The sequence below is a fragment of the Eurosta solidaginis genome, chromosome 1, assembly GCF_040869045.1.
Source record: "Eurosta solidaginis isolate ZX-2024a chromosome 1, ASM4086904v1, whole genome shotgun sequence".
Taxonomy (NCBI): domain Eukaryota; kingdom Metazoa; phylum Arthropoda; class Insecta; order Diptera; family Tephritidae; genus Eurosta; species Eurosta solidaginis.
The window spans coordinates 66,795,490-66,820,877 of record NC_090319.1 but is presented as its reverse complement, the minus strand read 5'-3'; the positions used below and the strand labels follow the sequence as shown (position 1 = coordinate 66,820,877).

The 25,388-nt window shown below is 36.1% G+C and overlaps 1 protein-coding gene across 4 annotated transcripts in view; it reads right to left on the bottom strand.

Moving 5' to 3' along the window:
• E2f1 (E2F transcription factor 1) overlaps positions 1-25,388 on the bottom strand; it is a 269,882-nt gene that overhangs the window by 166,267 nt on the left and 78,227 nt on the right. The window lies entirely within an intron of this gene.

Genomic DNA, 25,388 nt, shown 5'->3' with positions numbered 1-25,388 from the left:
AGGTGGACGCCTTTTTGAAATATCGCCATAAAGGTGGGCCAGGGGTGACTCTAGAATTTTTTCGTACGATATGGGTATCAAATGAAAGGTGTTAATGAGTATTTTAAAAAGAAGTGGGCCTTAGTTCTATATGTGGACGCCTTTTCGAGATATCGCCATAAACGTGGACCAGGGGAGACTCTAGAATGCGTTTGTATGATATGGGTATCAAATTAAAGGTATTAATGAGGGTTTTAAAAGGGAGTGGCCCTTAGTTGTATATGTGAAGGCGTTTTCGAGATATCTACCAAAATGTGGACCAGTGTGATCCAGAACATCATCTGTCGGGTACCGCTAATTTATTTATATATGTAATACCACGTACAGTATTCCTTCCAAGATTCCAAGGGCTTTTGATTTCGCCCTGCAAAACTTTTTCATTTTATTCTACTTAATATGGTAGGTGTCACACCCATTTTACCAAGTTTTTTCTAAAGTTATATTTTGCGTCAATAGACCAATACAATTACCATGTTTCGTTCCTTTTTTCGTATTTGGTATATAATTATGGCATTTTTTTCATTTTTCGTAATTTTCGATATCGAAAAAATAGGCGTGGTCATAGTCGGATTTCGGCCATTTTTTACACCAATACAAAGTGAGTTCAGATAAGTACGTGAACTGAGTTTAGTAAAGATATATCTATTTTTGCTCAAGTTATCGTGTTAAAGGCCGAGCGGAAGGACAGACGGTCGACTGTGTATAAAAACTCGGCGTGGCTTCAACCGATTTCGCCCTTTTTCACAGAAAACAGTTATCGTCCTAGGAGCTAAGCCTCTACCAAATTTCACAATGATTGGTTAATTTTTGTTCGACTTATGGCATTAAAAGCATCCTAGACAAATTAAATGAAAAAGGGCGGGGCCACGCCCATTTTGAAATTTTCTTTTATTTTTGTATTTTGTTGCACCATATCATTACTGGAGTTGAATTTTGGCATAATTTACTTATATGCTGTAAAGATATTAACTTTTCTTTTAAAATTTGAATTAAAAAAATTTTTTTTTTAAAAGTGGGCGTGGTCGTTCTCTGATTTTGCTAATTTTTATTAAGCAGACATAAAGTAATAAGAGTAACGTTCCTGCCAAACTTCATCATGATATCTTCAACGACTGCCAAATTACAGCTTGCAAAACTTCTAAATTACCTTCATCTAAAAGTGGGCGGTGCCACGCCCATTGTCCAAAATTTTACTAGTTTTCTATTCTGCGTCATAAGCTCAACTCACCTACCAAGTTTCATCGCTTAATGCGTATTTGGTAATGAATTATCGCACTATTTCGATTTTTCGAAATTTTCGATATCGAAAAAGTGGGCGTGGTTATTGTCCGATATCGTTCATTTTAAATAGCCATCTGAGATGAGTGCCCAGGAACCTACATACCAAATTTCATCAAGATACTTAAAAATTTACTCGAGTTATCGTGTTAACGGACAGACGGACGGACGGACGGACATGGCTCAATCGAATTTTTTTCGATACTGATGATTTTGATATATGGAAGTCTATATCTATCTCGATTCCTTTATACCTGTACAACCAACCGTTATGCAATCAAAGTTAATATACTCTGTGAGCTCTGCTCAACTGAGTATAAAAATGTTAAACAAAACTTAAACATATATGAGAGCAAATTATTTAAATCCTATTTCGTCTTAAATAAAAAAAAGTTTGAAATGAAAACCTGGAAATTTTGAATAAAAACTGAAAAGTATTGTATAATTTAAACCTATAATTTAATACTACAAGACTTTTAAACATAATTTGGTACGCATTTCAAACAAAACTCAAATATAAATAAATGAGCGAAAATTATTTAAATCTAATTTAGTTTCAAATTAAAACCAAAAAGTTTCAAACGAAAGCCTAAAAATTTCAAAATAAAATCGAAAAGTCTTGAGGGGAAAAAACATGACAAAAACGTGTTAAGTAAAACTGAAGCAAATATGAGAGCAAATTATTTAAATCTCATTTCGTTTTTAATAAAAAAAGTTTGAAATGAAAACCTGGAAATTATAAATAAAAACCGAAAAGTATTGTAAAGTTTAAACCTTACTACATACTATACACCTTAAGCGAAATTTGTTGAGAAGCATGATTGAAAAAAAAATTGTTTTTGGTTTTAATTTGAAATTATATGGGTTCCATTTAAAACTAATTCATTTGGATTTCAAATCCAAATAAGTTTTAAATTCAAATGAATTAGTTTTAAATAGAACCCACGTAGTTTCAAATTAAAACCAAAAATTATAATTATTTTTTATTTTAAAATCAGTAAAATAAGTCAGTAAAGACTTTCCAAATTTCGTTAGTTAAGTTCCTCTTTTCTTAACTTTTTTGTTTAGGTAAAATTTAATCCTTTCGAAGTATATTCATTTCGATACGAAGAGCGCATAGCTTAGTTTTGAATTGAAACACCTTTGGGAAATAGTTTTCAAAAATTAATTTGAATTTCGAGAAACTTCTAACTGGTACTTTGTCAAATTAAAATTGATTGGGCTACAAAATGTTTTTGGCAAAATTCAGAAAACTCAAAACGAAAGGTTCGAAATTTTCTCGAATTTTCGGATTTTTGGTAAATGTTTTTGAGCTTGATTTTAGTTACAAAATTCAAAGAAGTTTTTTCTTAAATTATCAAAAACACAATTTTTGAGTTGAAACGTCACGAACCTTTCATATATATATATATTTGCCTTATCAATTCAGACTAATGTTTACAAAATCAAGTTTTTTTTTTTTAATTTTAAAACTTAAAAGTTTTTCTTTAAAACTTAACAGGTTTTATTTTAAAACTGGACAAATTTAAAGTCCCACAAGGCGCGCAGGCGCTTCTTCGCCCTACCAACTGGCGTCAATTGGTCACACCAAGGGGGAGTTAAAATCGTTTTCCACCTAGTCCTTCCAGCGGAGTGGGGCCGCCCTCTTCCTCTGCTTTCATAAGTGGAAAAAACTATGTGGTTTTATTTTAAAACCTGACAAGTTTTAAATGTAAAATTTATTCTTATTAAAATTTTAAACCGTAAAGTACACCAACCGAATACAAAAGCCGAATCTCCATGAGTTCTTGTAAAATGTTTTAGTTTTAAACTGATTATGGTTTGGCCCTATGTGTATGTAGTAGGAAAAAGTTTAAAACTTAGTGTTAAATATTTAACAGTGTAAAAATTGCCAAAAATATGCGCAAAGCACACAATGAAACAATACATTCGAAAAGCATAAAGAATACAGAATAATATCGACAATTGAAAAACATAAATCGAAACGAAACGCAAATGCATTAGTAATGCTTACGAACCGTGCCAAAGCCATTGGCATTGCATTGAGCTCAGCAAGGGTGCTAATGTCTGGCGCATATTGCATTCAAGGACAAGGAATGAATGTAGTACATATGCACATTTTTTTTTGTACATATGCATTAATATTCCAATAGCCCTGCAGGAAAAACGCTGGTCGCATATTTACTTTGAACTTATGTACTTATGTATGAACAGGCCTTAACGATAGTACGAAGTCAACTTTTGGGGAAAAATTTGTTAGTATCCTCCAATCCCCACTCCGTAATACTCGGCTTAACGACAAACGTTTTACGATATTTGATTTGAGGGTATGTACCAGAATAAGGTAAAACTGTCCGGCTTTTTTAGTCCACGTGAATGCAAAGGCTGACATCACCACCATACAGGGGATGAGGGACTGAATAGGTTAGTGGTTTTGTGGTGCAGAAAAAGACTTCGCGCTCATGTACTATCGTTTACGGTCTCTCCCCGATTCGCATCAAGGCAAGGTATGTACTTTACCATAACAATTATCTCGACTAAGGCACCCATACGAGGCAGCGAACGTGGACAAGGACGCCTTTTATAAGAAGACATCCGATCATGAAATAAAAATCACGCCAGGGTGTGTCAGGAAGTGGTTTTTGGTCATAAAGTCGGAAAATTCAGTCTTCATGTAACATCTTCCATCGAGTTGAGGTTTCGAATCGAAATAAGGCAATCTTCTGATTAAACAGCATGAAAGCCATTGTAAACGTCATGATCAACGGCGTGAATGCCTCTCTGCACCACAGTTGACCCGAAACAAACAGCTGTTGATTGCTGCACTCGCCTTTCACGCTTGCTCACTGAGCGCAATCTTCTACCTGACTATGTAACCGTGAAATGGGAGAATAATTTTCGCTCACTACGTACCGCCGCTGCGGACATATTTGAAGAAAGGGAGTATGGAATAACAACTTTTACGATGAATCATGATGCGTTGCCTCGGAAAAGTACGACGTTGTCTACACGACAACGCTACATACGGGCAAAGTAACACCCGAAATATGGGGGTGCAATCATGACGCGAAGATAAAAGAAATACGCCTAGGTTAGGTTAGATTAGGTTGAACTGGCCGGTCCATGAGGACCTCACATAGACTGATTGAGACGGTAGTGTTACCAGAAGTTTGTTTTAACGACCAAATGAAAAACCCTATCAAAAACCAGGACCTATCTTATAAAATAACTCCGTCCTCTTGGCAAATACTAGAAGCTTCCTAGCACTTAAGCCACTTGCTGCTTCTAGATCTGACAGCTGTATCACTCCTAATAGCTGGAGTCTTAGCGTGGCAAGTGCAGGGCACGAGCACAGAACGTGCTCGATGGTTTCCTCCTCCAACCCGCACTTCCTACATCTGCTATCACTGACCAAGCCTAATTTAAAGGCACCTGACGCCAGAAGGCAGTGTCCAGTCAGAATACCTGTCATGAGTCTACAGTCCTCTATTTTTAATGATAGAAGCAACTGTGTTAGTCTAAGGTTGTAAGACCTACACATAATCTTCGACACTTTACAGCCCCGCGCTTGAACCCACGCCTTTCCTGCTTGGTCGATCATGTGCACCTCTCGCCTTCGCATAATCTCGCCCAATCTAATTGGGACGTCTACGGAGCAAGCTTCAATGGATGCGCCCTTTTTAGCTAGTTCGTCCGCTTTTTCATTCCCATCTATTCCCATATGCCCTGGGACCCAATATAGATGTATGCTTCTCCCTGTCCCGATTCTCTCCAGAAACTGCTTACACTCTAACACGCATTTAGATGCTGTGCTATGCGAGATTATTGCCTTAATTGCTGCCTGACTGTCAATATAAAAGTTAACACGGTTGCAGCTTAAGCTATTCTCTTCAGGGTTTCTACTGCTTTGGTTACGGCTAATATTTCCGCTTGGAAAACGCTACAGTAATCTGGCAGCCTGTAGGATCTGATTATTTCCGGATCAGCGCAGTATACCGCAGACCCTACTCCTTTCACTACCTTGGAACCATCGATGTACACATGTATCGCCTCGTCCGCCATTTGCGCACCCTTGCGCCAACCGTCCACCTCTTTTGTGGCCATAAGATCTCCCTCGAAGCGCAGATAGGGAATCAGATAGTCTGTTCGTCTTGTGATTGATGACGCTATACTACTATGGCCATATGGTCGGCGCTCAAGCTGCCCCGAAGCACCGAGCCTGGTTGCGGTCGTTAATGCTTTGTTCTTTGCTACCAGGTCTACAGGTGGAATGTGCAGAATGGCATACAGTGCAGCCGTCGGGGTTGTTTTCAGGGCTCCCGTAATGCTAAGCATCGATAGTCTGCATACCCCCTCTAATTTTTTGAGGTATGTTGTATTTTGTGTGGCTTTCCACCAAACAAGAACTCCATAGTACAGAATAGGGCTTACAATCGCTGTAAAAACCCAGTGAGAAAGAGAGGGCGATAGGCTCCACGTACACCCCAGCATTCTTTTACATGCATAGAGTGCCGTTGAGGGCTTCTTGACCCTCTCCTCCACGTTGAGCTTCCATGACAGCTTACTGTCTAGGATGATTCCTAGATATTTTGTGCAAGGTTTCTCCTGTAAGGCACCCCTCCTAACTTAGGCCTGGTCCAATTTGGGACCTTGTACCTCTTTGTAAACAAGACCATATCCGTCTTCTCGTCTTCTCTGCATTGACTTTCAACCCGACATTAGATGCCCAGGTATGAATATCCCGCAGCGTCCGATCCATCAAAGAACTAATCGTTGGAAGGCATTTTCCACTTATGACAATTGCAACGTCATCTGCGTAAGCCGAAAGTTTTACGGGTCCCTCATCGAATTGCCTGAGCAGTTGGTTGATGACCAGCATCCACAGCAGAGGTGATAGCACCCCTCCCTGCGGCGTTCCCCTGTCCACTGATTTCGTGGCCTAGTACAATCCCCATTGTGATGTAATCTTTCTGCAATTTAACATGCAGCCGATCCATCTGATTAAGGCAGGATGTACTTTAATTAATTAAGACCATCCATAATCGCCGATTTTGCAACATTATTGAAGGCCCCGGCAATGTCCAAGAAGACTCCTAGAGCATACTCCTTATATTCCAGGTATTTCTCTATGCTTATTACCACCCTATGCAATGCGGTGTCTACCGACTTGCCTTTGGTGTACGCATGCTGTGTTGTGGAGAGCAGCTTTTCATCCACGTTGGACTTTATGTACACATCTATCAGCCTATCAAAGGTTTTGAGCAGAAATGATGTTAAGCTGATGGGTCTATAGTCTTTGGGATACACGTGACCCGTCTTCCCCGCCTTTGGTAGAAAAGCTACACGAGCAGTTCTCCAAGAGTGCGGTACATGATTCAGTCTTATGCACCAATCGAATATTATTTTAATATTAAATACGCCTACTAAGATGAAAAAAAGTGAGGCCGAGCAGCTTGAAGGTGAGAAGCTTCAGATGCTGGCGATACGTCTACTTATGGAGAAAAGGAAACTCCCTTGAAGGTTTGAGGAGTTTCTTCTAGGTCATTCGCCCCTCCTTCTGTGAGCGACCTGGCGTTGCCAGACCCCCTCTACCGGTAGATAAGATTGACTGTTGAATTGTGCTAGTAATCCTTGGAAAGGGTCAATCCACACAACCCATTGGAAACCGATTTTGACAGCGTGAAAATAGTTGCCTGTTTTCTGCTATGTTCCCTGCATAGCTTAGTCAAGGAACAACTCTTCTCTTTTGACCAGACGAAACTTAGTTTCACCCCGCGTCTGAAGCGGTGAACTGCAAATTACCTGAATGATACACAGGCGTTCATGAAATTATGAAGCAAAACTTTCAAGAGAAGGTATTTCATAGGGTAGTTTTTTTTTCCCCACTACTGTTTAATATAGATATCACAACTAGACAGTTCCTTCTGAGTTGGTATAAGCTAACTGTTGGTAGGTCAACTGTTCCACCCAAATTCTCTTTCCAAACATACTGTAACGAATTTAGGAAAATTCCGCTTATTTGAAATCTTCTGCTAACGTTCGAATCGCTAAAGTGTTGAATGAATCACTCTAATATTCAGTATTACAAACTGGACTTTATTTAGATTACTTTGGGGTACTTCAAAACTATACTCCACTTCACAACTAATAGCGTGTTTAAATCAAACTGATTACTGACTACTCAGATTGTGATGCTTTTATACTCTCCGTGGCTTTATTCGCATATTTCTACTAAAGTCTAGACGTTTCGCCTTCTAGAACTGCTGTATCTCACGCTTGGTAATTGAGCTTCATATATGCGTGTGTATGTGTGAGTAACAACTTCGGCTGATGACTACACATGTGAGTGTGAGATATCTCTTCGTTGCCTTCTACATAAGTGTTGCTAGCTTTAATGTGTATATGTACATAAGAGTGGCTGCTTCATGTTTTTGTTGTTGCGTGATTATTTACTAACAGCTTAGTGATGCTTATATACCTTATGTATGCCCTGCATGTGAATATTTCAAAAGCCTCGTTGTGGCTGCTAGTTTCCTGGGACTTACGCTAGAAGTTCTTGATGGCAGTTCTCCGACTACATTCTACATTACATTTCTGATATATTTCTCATGTTGCACTTACCCAAAAAGATCTTGTACAGATTTTTAATCAACTCTATATAAGTCACCCAAATTTTCTTTATAAAAGTATGAATATCTAAATTTATGCAGATGATTTGGTTGGTTATCAAAAGGTACGGGTATGCAAAACTAAGTAAACATAAGTCCAATAAAAAAATATGAGTAGGCAAATGCGTGTAACACATACGAAGTTGCATATGTTTACATACCGACATACCTACGTCCACATCTACGTGCAAATGTCTATAAAAAAATGTTAAAAACGCTTGCATTTTTATACCTTTCATGAAAATGAAATGGTATATTAATTTCGTCACGAAACCGAAAATTGTAAGTCCTTAAAGGAAAATAGATAGACCCACCATTAAGTATACCGAAATAATCAGGTTGAAGAGCTGAGTTGATTTAGCCATGTCCGTCTGTCCGTCTGTCTGTTTGTATGCAAACTAGTCCCTCAATTTTTGAGATATCTTGATAAAATTTGGTGAGCGGGTGTATTTGGGTGTCCGATTAGACATTTGTCGGAACCGACCAGATCGGACCACTATAGCATATATCCTCCATACAACCGATTTTTCAGAAAAAGAGGATTTTTGTAATATCTTACTCAATTTAACGGATTGAAGCTTCAAACTTCACCATATACTTTCGTATATTGCACATATTGTTGCCTGAAAAAATTGATGAGATCGGTCGTATATATAGTATATATCTCATACAACCGATTGTTCAGTTAAGATACTTTGCGCAATTTCTGCCCCTTTTCAACAGCTAGACGCTTCAAATTTCACTATATGCTTACGTATATAGCATATATTATTGTCTGAAAAAATCATAGAGATCGGTGGTATATATATTATATACCCCATATAAACTCTAATTTTTGCCCCCTTTTTACGGCTACAAGCTTCAAAATTCATCAAATTTCATCAAATAGTTACGTTTACGTCATATATTGTTGAAATACGTGATTCGTAGTCATAGTTTTTACACGCAGATCACAAAAAACCTGAAACTTTGCATCCTCACACAAAGTACCTACCTGTTTTTTATTTTATATTTATCTTAAAAATCGTTAAGGTATGTAGATCTGTTCACTATATATTTCTTATCTTATACATCCGATTATTCGGAGATTACGAACGGGATAAGATTATTGTTCAGCCCCATACATGAAAGGTATGAAGTATTCGGCACAGCCGAAGACAGTCCCGTTCTTACTTGTTTTTTTCTGTTTTTGCAAGGAGTTAGTCAAGTATGCTGGCAGACAGATAGCGATTCATCCATCCCTTGCAAATGCTTTGATGAACTTGATTATGTTGCGAAGGGAATGAATGACCCGTTAGCGACAGCAATATGGGTTCAAAGTGTATATAAACATTAGGCCGGGTCGATTTGTGGGGATGCAAAAAAATCGCCCATTGCTCTTTGAAAATCATATTCTAGGGATCAAAATAAGAAACTTTGCCGAAGGAACCATACCTCTTAAACGAATTCTGATGTCCCCCCTTTGGGTCGTAGGGGCAAATTTTCAAAAATCCCACTTTGAAATGCCTATGTTTTTTCTTTTTGGAGTTTATTTTTCTCTTTAGAAATTTATTTAGTCAGAACATATGTAAATGAAAAAATGAATTTAACTTAGTAATAGAAAAGAAATTAAAAAAAAATTATTAGAAATTAGCGTTTTTACAACCCCCTTTTAAAACCGAGGCATCACTGTGATGCATTTGCATGTCGTAAACATAGTTATGTGGGTTTTTTATTCAACCGTTTTAAAAAATGAAGGTATCACTGTGACACAATTGCAGATCGTAAAATTGCTTGTGTTGTTTTTTTTAAGCCACTACAAGACACAGCATATAGAATTGAAATTGCCCCTACCCAAAAGTTCGACCCAAAGGGGGGGACATCAGAATTCGTTTTAGAGGTATGGTTCCTTCGGCAAAGTTTCTTATTTAGATCCCTAGAATACGATTTTCACAGAGCAATGAGCGATTTTTAAATCGACCCGCCCTAATAAACACATAACTACATGCATGCCTATATACGTACATAGTGTGTCAGGCTATTAGGGATGCAAATTTTAAGGATCCGCGATAATAACGAGCTTTTGTATTGAAATGTCATAAAAACATCATATGACATATACTTTTAGGCGCTAGTAAACTAAACCGCCAAGATCTCGAAATCTTCCATGTAGAATTGCAAGTTTAAATTAAACTTAAGTTAACATAGCTAGTTTGACGTCTCCAACCGATTAACTCATTTTAAAAGCGCATATTGGGAGATTTTTAAATACTTCGAGGGGCCTAAATGCATACCACATTTAGTACAACGACTATTATGTATTCAGCATATTTTTTGGCGCAGCTAACCGTGTACCTTAAACGTTTACTGCCTAAATCAATTGCATTGTAGATATAGAAAGTAGGAAAGCTTTTCCGCATCCCCTGTAAATTTTGTATAGAGACATCTAAAAATGGTACTGAAGATGGCACATTTTGGCAAAATTAACTAAATAAAATGGAAAACTCAGGATACTTCGGTTCAATTATACTTAAAATTAGCTCAACGATTTCTGGCATTAAGTGACCACACTATTTAGCGAGCTATTGAGCTTAGAATATATTCGCGACAAGGCATGCCTCAAGGGGTAGTGATACCCAACCAGATATACCGAAAGTCCTGGGTTCAAGTGCCGGCAAAGCAACATCATTCACCCCTATTCTGCATTTCGATTAAGTTCCCGTTCTACGCTCCGCTTTGGTCGAAGTTGGGTATTCTGCATTACGACGGAATTGTAACGAGAAGAGGAAGAGCAAATGATTTTTCGAAATCAGCTGTTTGTACGGAATGTGTGAACATTGGAACAAAATAAATTAAAGAAAATTTGTAAAAAAACACTGAAAAACGTTTACATTTTATTATCCACTCCATTTTGTACAAAGAAAAAGCGATAGAATATATTGCCGCAGTGTTATATTTTTTTGAGTGAAGTGCTTTCATTCATAATTGTAAGTGTGTTTTTGTCGTTCTTTTGGCCAATTCCCTGCCGTGGCCACCAAATTTTGTTAAAACGTATTCCTGCACGAATATATTTGATATTTTCTGAATTTTATGGATGCTAATTTCACTGCACTGGCCTAAAATACATTATAAAGATTTAATTTATTCTTTCCGCAAGGACTGTTTACGTTTTCGCTTCACCTTCCTCTACTCCGGCAGCTTGCTTTGGCATATAACTGGACCCAACGAACAGACACAAATTATAACTGTCGATTATAATGGAATCAATAGCCGCGGCATTATTTGTGGAGTTAGAAAGCAACGCATACGGAAATGGCCAGGCGAGAATGGAAAGGCAAATGTTGCGAGATTTATGTAATCCATTTGAGATGAATGAATTTGTAAGAAATTGAACTTAAAAGTGGTAAAGTTTGATGACTTATTTTCTTATTTAGGTTCAAAAAAAATCTTTCGACTTAATAAGTATGCTTTCAAGTATGGGTAAGATAATTTTGCGGGGCAAATTCGTCCATGGACTTCGGCATCGACATCTGCCCTTAATATTGCAGTAGCTGCTTTGAGATTTTTTGCAGAAGGCAGTTACCAGCATGGAATAGGGGCGGATTATAATGTAGGAATGGGGTCAACAGTGTCAAAGTCACTGTCTACGTTTCTGGATGTAATGCAACCAAAATTATGCCCTCAGTGGCTAACATTTGAACAAAGTGAAGAGGAGAAAATACAAGCGAAGCAAGAATTTTATGCGAAGGCTGGCTTCCCAGGAGTCATCATATCCCGCTGTGTTGCCATTGAATTAGCCAACGTCTCACACTGTACTTGTGTTGGAAACATATATGTAAAAAACAATCACCATCAAGCCTTTTACGTTTATCAACAAGTTTTACTTACATTTTTGTTAAAATTCTGTTATAAATTAATAAAAAAAAAATTTAAATTAAATATTTTCCGCCATCAAATTTGCAACTTAGAAAAACGGAACAACGATCGAAATGCAGAATACACAAAATCGAACGATTCGAAGTTGGATCGAAAGAAATTGGAACACAGAATACAAAAGTTGCCAAATCGAAAAAATTCCAATCCAACTCGAAATGCAGAATAGGGGTGAATATTTAGAAAGAAGTTTCATCAATTAGAGAATTTATTTTCTATGCCAAATTACACCTCGGCACTGGTTTGGCAAACAGTCCGAGTGTATATTTGCAATTAAAAGCTTCTCAGTGAAATGCATTGTAGCTGCCGTTCGGAGTCTCCGCATAAAACATGTAGGTTCCGTCCCCCCAATTTGTAAGAAAAATTTCAAAGGAGCACGACTCAAATCGTAAGAAAAGCTCGACCTATTCTTCTTGGAGGTAAATCGCACCAAGCTTTGATTATATTTTTATCGGCATGCTATTGCCAAGTCATTGGCGTTTTATTAGTTACTTATCGGCTTGTTACCGACCGATTACAGATGAGTCCACGATTTTATAATGAAGTTTTATCAGTATCCATTATATAATAAACCGATGTGCTGTTGATAAGATAAGAAAGTATTTCAATCGGAAACCGCCTATGGAAGCAGAAGAATATGGCAGCCCCCAATCCGTTGGAAGGAGTAGGTGGAAAACGATTTAAGTTCCCTTTGTGTGACCAATTGGCGCCAGTTAACCCGACAAAGAAACAACAGGCGTGCCTTGTTGGACGGCCATAACCGTTTAAACGGTTAAGCGCCAATTAAGTATGCAGGTAAGTTGTCGATAACGAATCGATGGCAACACTGCGATAGGACAGCCATCACATTTTAATAACGAATCGATAGCAAATTGATAACTTTTACTCTTTTTTATCAAATCGATAACTTTTCTATAACAAATTGATGACTTTTCGAAAAGAAATCAATAACAGGCCGACAACAAATTTAAAGCACCATGATAACAAATCCATAACTTTTAGACAGTAAACCGATAACTTTCCGATTACAAACTGATATCTCGTAGATATGAAATCTATAAGTCATGTATTAAATTTTTTATCGATAGCAAATTTACAACACTTCAATAGCAAATCGATAATAGGTCGTCGATACGAAATGAATAATACGTCGATAACAAACTGATACTCGGCGATAACAAACTGTTAATACTTCGACAACAAATTGATAACACGCCTACATACTAAGCTTCTTAACTTCTAGAACCCTAAAAACACTATCGAACTGAATATATCGATATTCAGTATAGTTTAGAGAGGCGTCGGCCTTACTTGACCCCGTGGACAGGTTTTCGATATCAAAATGTACACGTTTTACTCCAAAGCTTCTATAAAATACTGAAAGCACAAAAAACAAGTATACGGTATTATAATCTCTAAAAATGTTATATGTATGACAGAAATTGTGTAAACATTCGATAATTGCTCGCAGTTCTTGTAGAATGAGGGCTGTAAATACATACATCTAAAGACTTGCAATAGAGGTAGATTTAAAGCGTGGTTCATATAGCGATTTATTTGAAAACTCAAAAGTTAAAAGGAAATTCATTAATTGAGCTAAGTATCTCAGCCGGTGTAGCAGTAGCGCATCTTTTTATTCCAGTGCTCCAATATATAGGTGACCCATTGTAGCTATGCAACGTGATGGCTGATAACACGATTATTGAACTTGGAGAGCAATGCATGATACATTTTGTATGACACGAAACAACATACAGCTCACTTTAAAGATCTTTTATTTCTAATCATAGGGAACTCTCATGAGCTTAGCCCACAAGTGTTTAACTCAGCGGGAAGGAGCTACATTTTCCAAATAATATATCGCTTCCCCGGTTCAATAATGACGCAAATGTCAATTTTAAAGTTTCGAGATAACGCACACAAAAGCTTTAAAGAGTACTAATCTTTGCTGTGTATAAATTTTATAATTGTATTACAAATAGTTTCCGTGCTAGACCACTTGCGTCGTTATTGCATTCGCACATTTTTCTAGTTGATGCAAATGTTTAAACTTGCTTCGCCAAAACTTAATATTTTACAATTGCGTCATTATTGAACCGGGGAAGCGATATGTTACCACAACACACTGCATGGACCACCCTGCATAATATATTCGCAGCCTAAATTTAAGCGGCTACGGTTAGCAAAACAGCTAGGGTGATTGTCGGTTAAAACTATTGATGTGTAATTGCGAACAGTTAAAGAACCGAAGAGTCTACTTCCATGTGCACCCGGTTATTTTTACATTTTGTGGGAAAGCGACTAAAGGAAGGACAAGGGGAGAGAAAATAAGGAAGATGGAAGAGAAGCTAGTTTTTCTTCATGGCGAGAGCAATGATCAAGCTATGGTTGGGTGATTGATGACGATGAAGTCATAGAATACGCAGCTGACAACAAAAATGGAATTCGCACCGGACATTTGAGGTAAGAATGTGGCATCTACTACGTGAATACGAACGCTAAACGAATGTCAGGCCAAAGTCGTAGGTAAAATTTAAGAACCAGACGGCGAATTCAGACATGTTTAGGGTGAATGAAAGTCTCACGCAAAATAATCGGCGAATGAGACAGAATGCGAAGCAGCAAACTAATTTAAAGAGAATATTGATTTTGGTCAAATTGGAAAACAATAAAAATTTAAGAAAAACAGGTTATTATAAAGATTAATGTGGCAATGCTGATCATGACAGTGAAAGGTTTGAGCGTATAAGCTCATAAGGTTCAGTACCATGTGTTGTTATTCTAACAGCTGATTGCTTCTTCTTGATTATTTTTCGGAAACCGCCTTGTACAACAATATGCCAGTTAATCCAAATCAATGAAACGTTTCTTTTGACTTGACATTCATCTGCAACGCGAACTGGTTGAATTCGCTTTGACATCACCTTGTATTGATTCGCCTTGGGTCAAACTCGAAAGCAAATTTTAATGACGACTACTGGCGAATTTCGCGATAAAATCACAAGCGAATGAAATTCGGTTAAGGCAAGTTTTTGGGCCAATTGATTGGTCACGAATTTTTATATGCAACTGAAATCGAATAATAGAGTAAGTACATGAAAATTCCCAATCGAATTTTAGAACGAATTTGCAAGCGATTTTTTGGTAAATTTAATGAAAGAGAGGAAGAAGAACAAAAAAGGCGTGAGTACCAAGCTCGATGTGTTAGCATAAAGATGTACATGTAGAAAAGTAAAGTTTTTAAATTAACTAGAGCTCGCCCAAGGATTGAATTTAAACCATAACAGCGGTAACTTAACCAAAAACAAATAATTTTGGGGTTTTTTAGCTTAGTCCGCTTGTTATCGCCGAGTTATTGGCTTGTTATCGACGCGAAACCGATTTGTCATCGATTTTATATTGAAGTTTTATTTACAACGGTTTCATAATCCGATAACATTTCGCTACAGGTGGAAAACGATTTAAACTCCCTTGGTGTGACCAACTGGCGCCTGTTGGCAGAGAGAAGAAGCGACTGGCGCGTCTTGTTGGAAAACGATAACCGTTTAAACGGTTAAGCGGCAATTAAGTAAGTAACTTTTCGCTACAAAATCCACAACTTTATGACAACAAATCAATAAATTTTGGGATAACGAATCGATAAATTTTCGATAACAAATATAATAATTAATAATAGATAGATTTTTGATAACAAATCGATAACTTTCGCTAACTCTTCGATGAATAATCGATAAATATTCCATAACTTTTCGATTATAAATATAGAACTTTCCGATAAAATATCAAAAAAATTTTGATAACAAATCGATAACTTTTTGATAACATAACGATAACTTTTCGATAAATAATGGATAATTTTTCGATAACAAACAGACAAATCGTCGATAAAAAATCGTTAACTCCTTGATATCGATTGCAAATTTACAAAATTTCGATAACAAATCGATAACTCGTCTATGCTCATCGACAATACACTTGTCTATTTCTCGGTATTTGCGCCTTTTTTATACGCGAAGGATTTCTTTCAGACAATTTTATATAAAGGAGCGTGTGACTAGAAAAATATCAACTATTCTGAGAGGATGAACGCTGGTAATGGCTGTGTTTCGATATTTTAGACCCGATTTTTCCTAATCTTGGTAACTTAAGACTAATTTCATTCGGATGCATTGGAAACCGGTTATCCGATTCTGATTCATCACACTTTAATAAAAACACAAATATTGGTAAGGCGAATAATTGGGGTGTGTCGATTGTAAAAATTGTAAATTACAACAACATGTATGCAATGTTCGTACATATGTAGATCAAACAAGAGCGCAGTAGTTAACGCAACACATTAATTACCGACGTAACCGACACTTCTTTCGAATGTATGCATGAAAGGAGAGGCATTTACTATGTAGAATGTAAAAATTGGGTTGCGCATGCGTAAACGGCAGATGTGACATTTATGCATGGGCCAAACTCTTTATTGAATATACCGACATACATATATATGTATAGATTATGCTTAACCGCCCTGCAAAAATTGTTGGATTACGTGTTCCATTTTCTTCATGTTGGAGTACTCTAACAATACTCCTTTGCAATGCGTTTGCGGACCACCATGCGGACCACCATCCAGCCGATCATTGCTCGTTTTTTAACGACAGTGATCACGACACGTTGACGATCGAACAGAGTTGCCAAAAGTAAAATATTGCATGCAAATAACTAATAATAAAATTTTACTTCGGCAACTCTGATAAAATGCAACAGCGCACTGGTTTTATGTATACATATTATATTAGTTTCTTTATTCACGCAAATGCTAAATAACATAAGAATATTCGTAGTATAAAATATAAAAGTTGTATTACCCCTCTTCATTTACTTTCATTTTAAATTAAATTCACTTCGATAATTCTTTCCGACACAAAGGAGTATTCCTTACATTGTTTATAGAGTACTCGCGTTTTTTGAAGGGTGTTGCTTTGGTATTTAGTTTCAAATTTAACATTTTTTTCACTACAAAGTTGGGCAACTAATTTAAAGTGCAGCAAAATAAAATGTAGAAAGTTTAGAATTGGTAATGCGTATGAATATTTTTGTTCGATGTAACCCGTTTAGATTAAAACCAGTTTACGCTTATATCTGTTTCTAATTTAAACTGTCAATATTAATCGCAATATGACAAGCAAATTGTTATGTGTAAGGATGTAGAAGGATGCATTATATATCCTCTGACGGCCTGCGAAAGGGTTGTAGGGTACCAAAGCTTCACGACAGCACCAGACACCGCACACATTCGCTCGCGTTGTAATGCAATTAACGAAATGTAGAGCACAATAAAGAGTGAGCGACCTCACAATTAGGAAGGGTTGTATAATATCAAATATTTATTATAGATGAATCATCAGCATTGGTACCATTTTTTTTAGTTTTGTTAATAAATCCTCAATTACACGCCCGTGAGATAAAAATCTGAGCATGAAAGTAATAAACGGTTAGAAAAAAACGAAAGTAGTTCACATAGTGGTGAAAAAATGAAAATTAACAGGTAAGGGTGTCTAAGTTCGGGTGTAAGTGAACATTATATAATAACACATGGCACCGCCCTTTAAAAAAAATGTCTCCCAATAAAACTTGGTAAGTGAAATATCTTTGACACAATACTATTTTTCGATAAGATATAGCGTATTGTTCTAGTATATGACCCTTTTAAATATCTTTTATATAAAGAGGGCGTGGGTCTTAACCATTTTTACTAGAAATATTTCCTGCTATACGGAAAATATGTGTACCCAATCTTATTACGATCTGGTAATTTTTCTTCGGGTTATGGCTCACGAAACATAGAAAATTGCTTAGTCATAAAAGGGGTGCCACGCCCATTTTCAAAAATTAGCAATTTTTCCTCTTTCTTGTTACATATAATTCCACTTGGAAAAAGAAATATATTTAATATAAAGCTCTTTTTTGCAAAGGTATGCTTATTTTATTCGTCCACAACCCTTTTAAAAATCTTTTATAAAAAGTGGGCGTTGTCCCTAACCGATTTTGTTAACTTTACTTCGAATCATTCCTTATAGTGAATGCAACATCTCTCCTCCAAGTTTTGCTATGATAGGTTTAACGGTTTTATTTATGATAAATAATATTTGTAAAATTGATTTTATCCCAAGTGGGCGTTGGCACGCCCATTTTAAAATTTTCATCAGCAGTCTCAATATCGGTCCACACATAAAATTTCAACATTCTACAGTACAGTCGGAAAGTATTAGAACAAGAAAAAAATAGTTGTTTTTGTCAGTTTATCGTATCATTTATTAAAATATTATTCACATATTAGCAGTAGTTTTGTACATTCAACGTAGTTCTATGATCCAAAGACATTTTTAATGAATTTTAGTAAAAGTTCCATCAAAATTTATAAGAAAACAGTGAGTATGTTACTTTAAGCGATTTTCTCGAAAATGGCCACCTTTTGTTTTGATAATTGCAGCGCATAATTTCGGCATTCTTTCGATAAGCTTTTGTAGTGTTTGATGTCGAATATTCCAAGCTTCGTTCAAACAATCCCAGAATCAGGAAGGCTTGTTGGCTTTAGATCTCTCTCACGTCGATCCAATAGCTCGATGGGATTTAAAACGGGGGGTGGCCACTCCATTCTATCAAGGTCACCTGCGTCTTTTTTCGTTCCAAATAAGAAGTACAATGTTTCGATGTATGTTTCGGATCGTTATCTTGTTGGTGAATGAATCCACAACCAATCAAATTAATGCCAGATGGTATTGCATGGCGTTGGAATATGCTGTGATACTGCTCTTTTTTCATAATTCCCTAAATTTTTTTTTAGTTGACCAACACCAGAGAAGCTGAAACAGCCCCAAACCATCACTGAGCCACCGCCATGTTTCACAATTGGCACAATGCAAGCTTTGAATCTTTAATTTACCGAAAAGTTCGAATTTTGATTCGTCTGACCATACAACTGATTTCCACTAATCAATCGTGCAGTCAATATGTTCTTGAGCGAACTTCAGTTTTTTCTGTTTATTTACTGCCTGTAGAAGTGGCTATCTGACAGCAATGCGTGCAATCATGCCTTTTTCTTTAAGCCGGCCTTTGACTGTCGTGAGCGATATTGGTGAATCCAAGTCTTCATTGATTTCAGCACGAATTTATGATGCATATTGCCGTCGATTGGCCTTACTTATTGCATATGTTTTGTTGTCGATTCTTTGATTTGTCTTTCATGGTCGACCAGATCGTTTTCTGTTAGAATTTTGTCCAATTTCCCGATATCTTCTAATGACCGTATGAACTGAACACAGAGATATTTTCAAAAGTTTGGCTATTTCTCGATAGGTTTTCCCTATTTTTTGCAACATAACAATTTGAGCTCGTATTTCGACGGATATTTCCTTTCGCTTGACCATTTTCAATCTGGAACAATACAATTCTGAGGCTATTTCAACTTCAACATATTTTTGTATCTTGCTCTAATACTATCCGACTGTACTGTAGGTGTATTATTTACTAAATAATCACGTATTTTGTATTTTCCAAAATGTTATATATATAAAACGTGGGCGTGGTTATCAACCGATTTCGTTCATTTTAAATAGAGATGGGAGATGAGTGCCAAGAAACCCATATACTCAATCTCAATAAGATATCTCAATATTTACTCAAGTTATCGTGAGCACAGATAGATGGACGAATGGACGGACATGGCTAAAGCTGCAGACATTGGTGCGTTATCGGTAACCGTATCGGTAACCTTATAACAGCTGATTCGACCAACCTTATGGGAATCAATGTAAATGATTATTGGTGCCATATCGTAACGCCAAGGTCGTAACCGTATCGTAGCCAACCAATTGGGTTTTGGTTTTTCGCCATATCCATAACCTAAAAATATTTGAGTTGGTGAATTTAATAACTTTTTGTAGATTTTATTCATTGTTTTGGATACGTTAGGACTAGGAGACTTACTTTTTGTGGATTATGTCCTCTCTAACAAAGTGCTTTCTAGAAAACGCGCCCATATTTCAGTTTAAAAGTATGGAATTTTTTTGAAGCGAATCATATTTCATCAAAGCCTACAACTGGTTCAACCATTTTTCTAGTATTTTTTTTTTAATTCCACTAAACAGCACCCTTTTTTATTACATACTGCAAATATTTACATAAAATTGACCTCTGTGTAATGAAATTTTTTTTTTCTATATCTGGCTGTTCTTGTTACAATTGTCCAATAGTCAATAAAGAGTTTTACGACTTTTTGAAGACCATTTTAACTTCCTTCTTGGCTGATTTTATGATATTCTGTTGAAGGGGAGAAAAATGTGAAAACATGTCATTTTGGCATATGGCCATGTGAAAATCTCAAAATGAAAAGGGAAAATGCGAATGAATGCACGTTTTTTATGCAGTTGACATTTCAACTTGACACATGAGCTTAGAAGCACATTTACACATGAAAAACAAAAACAAGAACATAAAATAGTGAAATGTGTAAAAATACAAACGAAAAATATTTGTTTTGCTCTTGCTCTATTTATAAGCTATTAAAAAAGGGTATTAAAAAGGGGTGGACGGTTAAGTGAAAGGATTTTTATTGCTTTTGTTTATTTTTAATTTTATTGAATTAGTGCGATTAGGTTTTTATTGTTTTCCTTAAACTTATTTGTCTTGGCCTCATAATAGAGGATTAACTGTAATAGGACTTCAGTCTTTAAACAAATGAATTGGTTCCAGAAATGTCTTGAGTGTATAGTTGCTTCTTTTTTGTGTGGCACTTAGGCTTATCTCTCTATCAGTTTTTACATTTTTTTTTAAATTGACTAATTAATCCATAGTAAATGTATTTCTATTCTTTCCTAAAACCCCCATACCGCGAGCAAGGATGTTTTTATATCTAAAGTCCGACATTCACAAACTTTGGTCTTTCCGACAGATGTCGCAGCTCTATAAAAATTGGGCGGCAATTGACATTAAGTACACAAATCGGCGTTGAGATAGCCGAATGCTTAACACAGCAGCGCATAAAGATTACTTAGAAGCTTTGTAGTATAGCAGTCCCCGGAATAGATCTACATATGTATATAACCAGTTACATATAACAAGGTCGGGTAATGGCGGACTACCCGCCGAACTATTCGAACACTGAGACGTATAGTTGATGAAGAGTATGCAGCAACTTGTATGATAAATAAGGCGGATATCACAGATATTGGATAAAATATACTTAGTCTAAAACCTAAATCTTTGATCTTTGTAGTTCGAGAAAATGCTTTAGACGGCTCTATTTGTTATTCCATATGTTATAGATTTGTTATTGATAATATATCGATTTGTTATCAAAAAGTTGTTATAGATAACAAGCGTATAAGAAACCAAGAAGAAGCCGACAACAAACTAACTGATAACTCGACAATAATAAGCCGAAACTAAAACCATAACATGTCGGTATTGATTGTTACCGAAAAACAATATTGTTTTAATAGAAAATATTGTGTTTTAGTAGGGCTGGAACTATCCGCATATTCGAATATCCGGATATCCGTTGACACGGATAAAATCAGGACGGCATGGATATCCGGTTAATATTCGTTTGTGAAACTATCCGGATTTATGAAGATCCGGTTAATAACCGTATTTTTGGATATCCAGTGAAAGCAAGAAATTGATGTACCATATATAGAGATGGGAAATGGGTAAATACCCAAATGGTAAATACCCGGTAAATTGGGTATATATGGTAAAAATGGGTAAATACCCAAATATTTACCCAAAAAATTTAAGTTTACCCAGTAAACATTTTAAGTCAAACAAGAGTCGGAAAAATATCTAAATAGGAACGTTTACAGTCGGTATGTGCTCATTTGGGATGCCGTAACCAATGTATTTCCTATAAGTCATAAGTAAGTCTTAAAAGGCGTTTAAACAGCTCATATTATACTCTACTGGAACTCTCCGACGTCATTTTTAACTCTAATAAACTCTGATTATCTGAGACCTATATGGCCTATTTATTAGGCATCGTCAGCGCGTATTGGGGTCATATATAGTTCGACACACCTGAACAGAGCGTGGCAGCTTTGAGGTCACATTAAAGATGTCGAGAAGCATCCTTGAGCGGAAAAACGTCGATGCTTATGCAAAAAAAGAATAGCAAGGGTAACCATAATGTACAAATGTAATTCATTTTGTATTAAAATGAAAAATTCTCGTAACAAAGTTTCAAAATTTGTTCCAAACTCGCTGTGACAAACATAAATAGTCGATAAATGATAATTTTTGCATGCTAGGTTAGTAGACTTTAGGCCGTTAAATAAAAGGCAAAAATAAAATTTTCTTTTGCCCTCCTACCGGTTTCGACGCTTTTCTGATTCCTACATTGCCCACTTAATTTGGATTCGTTTCGGATTCTTAAATTATGAGCGTCGTGAGCATGTTTGAGGGGTAGCTTTGTTTGCGTAAATATGTGTACCCTATAAACATTCTCTTACAGTTCTGGAGTTTAATATGGGTCCGAAAAATATCAGCTTCAAAAATGCTATCACCTTAGAGCCTTTTATTACTCCAATTTGATGAAATTATGAACAAACGAAAAATATTAAAATCAGTAAACTAGGCAGCTCCGGAATAAAAACTCAGAAATTTTTCTGCGAGAATTTATTCTAAACAAATAATTAATTCAACTAATACTTATTCCATTTCTATCTTATCCTCATGGGAGTTTTATCACAACAATTTTCTCCCCTATGTTTTCCTTTTCGGACATATGTCAAAAATTCTTCCTAAACGCCCTGAAGTAGTGTCATTAAAAGACTCAAAATTAGCAGTATGTGACGCCAATAAGGCTCATATATGATATCGGAAGGAGACCTGTATAAGACTGTTTGCTGGGTTGTTTGTCTAAAATCAAAACGAAAATGTTTTAATTTCAAATGACGTATACATTTAATTGCTGAATTGTTATTCCAAGCAGCCTCGATTCAAATGATTTTTAAATACCCAAAAAAAGATACAAAAAAGGAATATTCCGGGTATTTTCCTGGTATTTACCCATAAAAATGGTAAATACCCGGTAGAATCCCAACTCTAACCATATATCGCTAGCTTAATGTGAAAATGTGCGAAGTCACTTTTTTTGAAAAATTGTATTTTAATACAGTTTTAAAACTGAATTCAAAATACATCGATCACAAAAAACAAATATTTATATTTTTCATGTTAAAAAGAATGTGCTAAGTCAACCTGTCAATAATATCAATCTGAATTACTAGTCATTTCTTTGTGCGCGCATGCTTTGTTGTTGTTGTATTAACGATGAAGACACTACCCGAAGGCTTTGGGTAGTGTTACCGATGTTGATGGCCCTTTGCCGGATGTACATAGATCCGGTACGTCCCTGTAACACGGTAGGTGATGTTGACAATTGTGTTGGAGAAGCTATATATTGCGCTGGCATCCCTTTGAGAGGGTTGCGCAACACAACCCCTTGAAATTGGATTCACCTCACTGAGATATGCCTTTGGTGTCTGATAAATGCTTTGCACTGACCTTAATCTACTTCAATTCTTACATGTCGACAACTACATGCTTTCTTACAGACTAGATAAAAATAGAAAATAATTCAAGCTTAAACTTATGTAAGCTGTTATTAAGATAAATAACCCTACTGAATCGATATGCTAGATGTATAGTAAGCTGGGTTGATTTTAGGTTAATAAATCGACCCAGCTTAATGTATAGTCCTAGTTAGAGGTTCATTCATAGCATAAATCGTTTTATGAGTTATTTCAATAAATAATCTATTATGCCAAAGATCATGCAGTGGAATATATGGAATGAACAAATGAGATAAATCAGAGAAATTCGTGCTAAAGTTTATTAAATTATAGGCAAGCATGAGTGAGATTCAAGTTGTTCTGTCATGCAAAGCCTGAAGACCAAGCAATTTGCACCTGCTGGTATATGATGGGAGGCCGTCTGACCAGTGAAACATACGTAAAGCAATTTTTGTAAACATTTTTTGAACTTTCTCAATTTTATAGGAGTTAAGATTCATAGAAAGGATTCCATATTATTGACCAATATTCAAGACGACTTCTGACCAAGGATATATAAAGTGCCTTCAACGTCATAGGGTCCTTAAAGTCACTGGTGTTACGTCTACGGAACCAAACCATTGCAACAAATTTTGAAGCAACGATGTGAATGTGACTAGAAAAAGAGAGTTTGGAGTCAAAAATTAAAGTCTTTACTCTCTTGACAACGATTAAGAGATTTAGCATTTAGTTTGTAGATAAAGTATGTGACAGTTGGTTGGTTTTTGGAATAAGACACAACACAGCATTTGTTTGAACTTAAAAATAAATTATTGTCTGCGCACCATCCGGCAAAAGAGTCCAGATCAGAACCGTTAAAAATAGTTTGCCAAATAAATAGTATTTTTTGTGAAATATATAGTTTTAGTGTTATATTTGAATCATTAAAGGGGAGGAGTGATGGGGAAACATATTGAGTAAAAAGTGCTAAGTCAGGAGAAAAAATTTGTTTTGAGTGCGGAAATTGTGCTAAGTCATAAAATAGCTGCTGGGTTAGCATACATGATTTTTATTTATCTTTTTTAAAAGCTTCTACACTCAAAAGTATTGCAACTAAGGTATCCTCATTCACAGTTTTGTAAAAAAGGCTATTTCAAAAATTATTCATTTTTTTCGTCTCCTGTAAAATTCGTAAAAAGTGACTTAGCACATTTTCACACTAAGCTAACGATATGTTTATTTAACATTAATAACAATATATTCGTGGGGCATTTAAATCAATCAACAGCGTTTTTTTCACAAACAAATGGCACTGTTCTTATTTTCACTTGTTTGTAAAATTGTAGCTTTTTAATTTTTGACGTTAATTTAATAATCTACAAACATATTTTGTGAATAATTTTTCGATGTTTACTTCGTTCAATTCTGATATGCAGATATTCAACTTTTATATTCCAGTATCCGGACATACGGATATCCGGATTTTCCGTTTACGTATCCGGATAGCCGAACAGCGGATATCCGGATTTCCCATTTGTGAATCCGGATATGCGGATAGCCGGATTTTTTGCTTAGCTATCCGGTTATTCGAATATCCGGTTTATCCGGATAGTTGAAAAATCCGGATGCAGTTCACAGCCCTATTTTTTAGGAACAAACAATACCGACATATAATGGTTTTAGTTTCGGCTTATTTAATGATGGTTTCTCACAAATAACGACGGCTTTGCAAGTAAAATAATGGCAATGGTTAATAAAAAATTATCAATGTACTAACGAAAAGTTATCGAATTGTTATCAATGACAAATCAATATTTTGCGATAACGAATCGATATTCTTTCGATAACAAATCGATCACTTCTCGGTAATAAACCGACATCATGTCATTAATTCACCAAAAAAATACCGATTACAATCCGATGTTATCATAACAGCCGATAACTT